A 7,253-nucleotide genomic window follows, 5' to 3' on the forward strand; every position below is an offset into this window, starting at 1 on the left:
CCTGCCAACCTAGCAGTTCGAAAGCACATCAAAGTGCAAGTAGATAAATAGGTACCGCTCCAGCTAGAAGGTAAACGGCATTTCCGTGCGCTGTTCTGGTTCGCCAGAAGCGGCTTAGTCATGCTGGCCACATGACCCGGAAGCTGTACGCCGGCTCCCTCTGCCAATAAAGCGAGATGAGCGCCGCAACCCCAGAGTCGGTCACGACTGGACCTAATGGTCAGGGGTCCCTTTACCTTTACCTTTACTAAAAGTGTGGCATCTGAATATAGACTGCATTTTTAATCAAGGCATATATTGGCTTATATTTGATCAGGTTCCTAAATTAAATGGGCTTAGATTTTCAAATGTTTCATGCCAGGCAAGAAGGCCAACTGTTTATAGAGAAAACCTTGGCCATTCTCCTAAGACAAGGGGCCCCCCTTTGATTTATAGCAGAAAACAATTCTCAAAGTCATAAAAGCTGGAATTACAGGTTAAAGAGCAAGGTTACGGAAAATAAAACCATGTGCCTTAAACTTGAGCCAGATCTTCTTTCTAAGGTTAAAAGGCCAAGACCAAATGGAGAAGCATCTAGCTGGCAGAAAGAGAGGCTTTTTGGGAAGTCTTTTTAAAGCATTTTTGGGAAGTCTTTTAAAACTGTTTCTTTCTTAAACTGAGAGAGTTAAAAAGAGCAATAAATGTTGGGAAAGGCAACTGGCTTGGCTGGGGAAGAAGAAGCTTCTTCCTATTTTATTTTGAGGCTGGAAAGGAGGGTGAAAGGGGGGGGGTGAACTGAAGAGGTTCCTTTTAAAAGCTGTTTTTTACTGAGTTCCTTCCTTTTTACTTTGAGAAGCTTTATTCTTTTAAAAGGTTACCTATGATAATGTATGAAATATATTGGTTTAAATGTAATTATGCAAAGGATCTAGAAAGAAAGAAATGTTAAATTCTTATTTCATAGAGTCATATTGCTGTAGGAGACCAGGGGGGCAGATGAGCCTAGCTCCCTGCCAGAAATGAGACGCCATCCGAGCAGTTCTGATATATATGGTTGTCAGACATTTGTTTAAAGACCTCCAAAAGGAGATATTTCATTGATGATGCATGAGAATATGAACCCAAGGTCTCTGACATCTGTTCAAGATAAAAATTTAAGATTAACCATTTGTTTTAGAAGGCAATAGGGCAAGGAGGGCAAAGAGGTGAGCTGGTAATTAAGATTCCTTGTTGAGACACATGTAAAGATATATTAATACTTGTTTGTCAATTATAAATGGAAGGAAATATAGCTCTTTGTCTCCCATAAAAGGCAATAGGAAATGAGTGTATTTTTGTGATTGGTCATACCAATCAGCCAATAGGAATTCCAACCAGGCTGGTTGGACAGATGCAGCCAGAGGAGAAGCAAAGGGGGCTGGATTAAGGAAATATAAGTGCTGGCCATAATGGCAGGAGGCCAGGCCAGAGCTTGGTAATCATATACCACTGTGCCTCACATTTATTTGTCTGACAAATAAATTATTATTTTAATTTCTCTGTTGCTGCGTTGAATATTTCATTCCAGCTAAGCGTTAACCACAAGCAGGGTGCTACATTTTATGGTGCCTGCGACTCGGATAAGTGGTCTGCTGGAACGCAGCCCCTTCACCTACTGAGCAGGGTACAAGACAGAGGATCACTCACTGCCTACTCAGCGCGCAATGGAAAAATTTTTTCCAGGGGAACGCAGCAGTCTCGTCTGTCTGATACCCTGCCCACCGACGGCGACGGACCGGGGGGAAACGGAACCAGCTAAGGGTAAGTGCACTAAAGGGTTTTGGCCCTCCAATTAATTGGGAGGAAGAGAAGTCCTGATCAAACTTCTGCGTCTCAGTAAAGGGGAACTGAGTACGCTAGGTGGCTGGGTACATCAGATGGTGATCTGGTGTAGGGAAAAGGGAAGATTGGGAGGTAGAGTGTGGTTGAAGTATCTTGCGCATTGCATGTGTGAGAAAGTACAATGTGTAGCTGACCTAAGTGTGGAGTGAGTGCTACTTCGTTTCCCAGTAAGGTGTGTGTGTGAGTGACTGAGTGGATACTTCACAGGGCCATACAATGGGAATTGGGGGTTCAAAGGGGGAAATACACCTCTTGAATGTATGTTAAATAATTTTAAGAAAGCCTTCTCAGGGGCATATGGAGTCAAAATGACGCCAGGGCGCTTGAGAACGTTATGTGAACTAGAATGGCCAAAACAAAATACTGAATGGCCATTTCAAGGAACCTTTGATATAAATTTAGTAAGCAAACTTTGGTCTAACATCACCAAAGAAACTGGAGGGTGCCCAGAACAATTTTCATATATAGATTCCTGGCTGAGCACATTAAATAAAAATCCTCCATGGATAAGGGAATGCAAAGTCCAACGATGCAAATTATTGGCTGTAAAAGCCAAAGCTAGGAAAGGAATCTTGCCAAACAAATTCAAACCCTCCACCAGTTGTAACCCCAAGGCAAGAAAGTGGAATGAATAATGGGGGTGGAGTCATAGAACTTGATTCCTTGATAGATTATGATAAATATCTTCAGGAGGCATTGGAGTCCTATAATGAAGCCCAAGCAGAAGTGGTTATTCCACCTGTGAGTCCCAGTAGAACTCCATCTACAGTCTCCTTTAGTGGAACAACTGATTGCCTACCCTAAACCCCTGTACATCTATTATTACAGAAGTTACAGGGAGACCTTAATCGGTCAGCAAGCAATACAGCTAGGCGTATAGAGCTGCCAAAAGAACGCCTTGGGACAGATACCATCCCCTATGATTTGAGGCCCCTAGAGCAAAGTGAAGAAAAAGGTCACGTAGTAGCCCCTCTTAGAAGAGTATTTGATGCACTTGAGGAGCCTGTGCTGGTTAATGGGCAACCTGGACCACGGCCACCTCGAACTTCGACCCTGCAATGTATTCCATTCACAACTACAGTCTGATGAATTGGAAAACGCCCCATCTTTCGCAGAAAAACCTCAGGCTATGATGGACTTGGTGACTTCAATAGTAAAATACTCATAGTCCTACTTGGACAGATTGTCGCCAGCTCCTGAATACTCTCTTCACCACTGAGGAAAGGAGAGACGTAATTAAAAAGGTACAGATATATTTGCGTGAGCAGGCCAGAGTGGGAAATATTTATAATATTGACCGTCATCTCCAGGACAACTATCCCTTGGAAGATCCTAATTGGGATCCAAACAATGCGATTCACCTGGCCAGACTTACCACCTACCGCCAGACGCTTGTGCAAGGTATTTGCAGGGCATGCCAGAAGCCCACTAATATGTCTAAAGTCTCAGGAGGGTAGATGTGTTACCCATAACACTGTTTCGTGTTCGGTGCGCACCCACAAAAAGACTTAAGTTGTCACCTTTTGAGCTCCTGTATGGGAGGCCGCCCTCCTTTGTTCAGGATATTCCAACTGACCTCAAACAAATAGGAGACCATGTGACACAGGGATAAGTGCAATCTCTCTCCCGTGTTTTTGTCTCTCTCCCGTGTTTGTTTGTTTGTTGTTGTTTTTTTCTTAACAGGTGGGCCCTCAAGCACACGCCGTGCAGCATTGCCAAGCCGATTCATCAGCTCCAGGCTGGCATAGCATATGGGTGAAAGAGTGGAAAACGTGATCCACTTGCACCTAAGTGGCGTAGACCTTACACCGTCTTGCTTTCTACTCCAACAGCGGTGAAGGTAGCTGAGGTGACCCCCTGGATTCATCACTCTCGTTTGAAGAAGTCTGAAGGCAGTTGGACGTGCAAAGGTGACCCCTCTAATCCTTTAAAACTGACTCTCTCCAAAAACCCCTGTACCTAGCCCTACGGGGAACGGGCTAGGTCACGGGCAACATTAGACGACCGGCCTGCTGCAGCCACAACTTGGAAGCTGGCTGACCTGCGCACGCCTGAAGCTTGAGGAGCATCTGAACCAGCGATTGTGAAAGGGAAGATTCTCTTATACAATTGATTGACTGCCCCCTTGTGGAACAATTATCAGAGATATTACACATTGGGGATCCTTGGGATATATGTTTTGGTCTTGGTGGTTCCCCATTTCTGTCACTGGGGGAATTATATTGGGACTAATAGTTTTATGCTATCACAATAAGGTAATCTTTTGTGGAAGGAATGCATATGCTAGACATCAACATGATTTTATTATTAATCCTGATCCCTTGGTAAGGGGAAGGGTCCTTGAATCTGACCAGATTTGCTAAATATGGATTCAGCTATGACCACAATATGTGGGTAGGTTTAGCTGAAATGGTAGGCAATGTGGCAAATAGGACCAATTGCCTTGTTTGCTCTCTTGGGCCAGATGATTCAGAGGGAGGTATGCCCTTATTACTGATACCATTAAATGCCATTGGTATGGTAAGCGAAATGCCACACCAAACAGAAGTACAGAATTTCCCCGGATGGAACTCAACTATACCTGTACAAGGGGAATTCTGTGTACATAAATCATCAGATGCAGCTGATTCTACCATGATAGGCTCTTCTCATTGTCACTATACTTGGGATTATATTAAGAATAGTCATACCTGGGCACACGGTACTACCTATCGAACTCGGAATACCTTGCCCTGTGCACCTCCTTTTATTCATGTATGGAAAGTGGTATGGAACATAACTGTGACAGAGAAAGGCAATCTAACATACTGCACTGTGAACTCTATACCCCTTTTGATATTTCGCCTTATACACTCCACATACCAAAAAAAAACCTCAGACCCGATGGTTGTGGTGGATATGTGGAGAATGGGCATACAAGAAACTCCCTTCCAAATGGAGTGGGACTTGTTTCCTGGGATGGGTATTACCACCAATGTGGATTTGCCCACTAGTTCAGCTAAGCGAACACGAAGGAATGCTGATATTTCTCGTATAGCAGGAGGAAGTACCCAAAGTTGGAGCGGTACTAATGATTGGCCACCAGAGCGCATTATAGCCTATTATGATCCTGCCTCCTGGAATCCTGGTGAGCTCATACAAGGGGCATGGGATCCTATTTATAATCTAAACAGAATAATTCAATTACAAGCAGTAGTGGAACTTGTAACCAATGCAACGGCCCAGAGTTTGAGATTTATTGCACGACAGTTGGATGACTTGCCAAGCAGGGAGGCCTATGTGGAGTCTTGAACTTGACAGGGAATGCCTGTTGCTTTAACATTTCTGATAATGGTGAGGCAATCCGTGTGTTGGCTACAAAGATGGAGAATATAGCACATGTCCCAGTATAAACATGGGAAGGATGGGATATGGGATGGCTCACCAATTGGTTACTTAATGTCACAGGACTCAAAGGGATACTATTGTCTTGCTTGTTTTTCTTGACGGTAGTAATAATGGTTTTATGTATGATGCCATGTATCATCTCATGTTTTAGACGTACAATTAGCAAGATGATTTCGAATGAAACTCTACCTCATATCATGGCCCTATACAGAGCTTTAACTTAGGAAGATCAAGCTATCAAGGACGCTTTGTAGCCAGGTCCTTGAGCTTGAAAGGGGGGAATGTGGCATCTGAATATAGACTGCATTTTTAATCAAGGCATATATTGGCTTATATTTGATCAGGTTCCTAAATTAAATGGGCTTAGATTTTCAAATGTTTCATGCCAGGCAAGAAGGCCAACTGTTTATAGAGAAAACCTTGGCCATTCTCCTAAGACAAGGGGCCCCCCTTTGATTTATAGCAGAAAACAATTCTCAAAGTCATAAAAGCTGGAATTACAGGTTAAAGAGCAAGGTTACGGAAAATAAAACCATGTGCCTTAAACTTGAGCCAGATCTTCTTTCTAAGGTTAAAAGGCCAAGACCAAATGGAGAAGCATCTAGCTGGCAGAAAGAGAGGCTTTTTGGGAAGTCTTTTTAAAGCATTTTTGGGAAGTCTTTTAAAACTGTTTCTTTCTTAAACTGAGAGAGTTAAAAAGAGCAATAAATGTTGGGAAAGGCAACTGGCTTGGCTGGGGAAGAAGAAGCTTCTTCCTATTTTATTTTGAGGCTGGAAAGGAGGGTGAAAGGGGGGGGTGAACTGAAGAGGTTCCTTTTAAAAGCTGTTTTTTACTGAGTTCCTTCCTTTTTACTTTGAGAAGCTTTATTCTTTTAAAAGGTTACCTATGATAATGTATGAAATATATTGGTTTAAATGTAATTATGCAAAGGATCTAGAAAGAAAGAAATGTTAAATTCTTATTTCATAGAGTCATATTGCTGTAGGAGACCAGGGGGGCAGATGAGCCTAGCTCCCTGCCAGAAATGAGACGCCATCCGAGCAGTTCTGATATATATGGTTGTCAGACATTTGTTTAAAGACCTCCAAAAGGAGATATTTCATTGATGATGCATGAGAATATGAACCCAAGGTCTCTGACATCTGTTCAAGATAAAAATTTAAGATTAACCATTTGTTTTAGAAGGCAATAGGGCAAGGAGGGCAAAGAGGTGAGCTGGTAATTAAGATTCCTTGTTGAGACACATGTAAAGATATATTAATACTTGTTTGTCAATTATAAATGGAAGGAAATATAGCTCTTTGTCTCCCATAAAAGGCAATAGGAAATGAGTGTATTTTTGTGATTGGTCATACCAATCAGCCAATAGGAATTCCAACCAGGCTGGTTGGACAGATGCAGCCAGAGGAGAAGCAAAGGGGGCTGGATTAAGGAAATATAAGTGCTGGCCATAATGGCAGGAGGCCAGGCCAGAGCTTGGTAATCATATACCACTGTGCCTCACATTTATTTGTCTGACAAATAAATTATTATTTTAATTTCTCTGTTGCTGCGTTGAATATTTCATTCCAGCTAAGCGTTAACCACAAGCAGGGTGCTACAAAAGCAAAACATTAACAGCCTTATAAAGCTAGATAGTATATCACAGACAAGTTATGCCTAAAAGTTACAGGACCCTATGCAGAACCTCTGTTTACTCTTCCAGGCTGGTTAAATGTAACATCGTATTTTAATCTCCTTTGGTTCTATTAAAGTCTGGGTTGTAGAATCACTTATCACCTCCATCTGAAGTAGGCTCTTAAATCTTTCACTTCCCACGATTTACTTAGCCGATTCTAATCAAAACAAGGATATCTGCATTCACACATTGCTGCCGGGTCAGTTTGCAACTGAAAGTAACCTGGGGTTGAAACAGCTTTATTTCACAGTTGGGATTATCGAAATCATTCCCAGATACAATCAGTCTTGCCATCGACACTCAGTGAAATTAATTAAGCTCCCCATT

The 7,253-nt window shown here is 42.4% G+C and overlaps 1 long non-coding RNA gene across 1 annotated transcript; it reads left to right on the top strand.

The window, feature by feature from the left end:
- Positions 1 to 259: 259 nt before the first annotated feature.
- LOC144329191 (uncharacterized) lies at positions 260 to 6,793 on the top strand. Its single transcript, XR_013394619.1, has 2 exons — positions 260 to 1,779; positions 3,693 to 6,793. It is a non-coding gene; the product is annotated as an uncharacterized LOC144329191 (long non-coding RNA).
- The last annotated feature ends 460 nt before the right edge of the window (positions 6,794 to 7,253 follow it).

Source organism: Podarcis muralis, chromosome 11 (assembly GCF_964188315.1).
Source record: "Podarcis muralis chromosome 11, rPodMur119.hap1.1, whole genome shotgun sequence".
Taxonomy (NCBI): Eukaryota; Metazoa; Chordata; class Lepidosauria; order Squamata; family Lacertidae; genus Podarcis; species Podarcis muralis.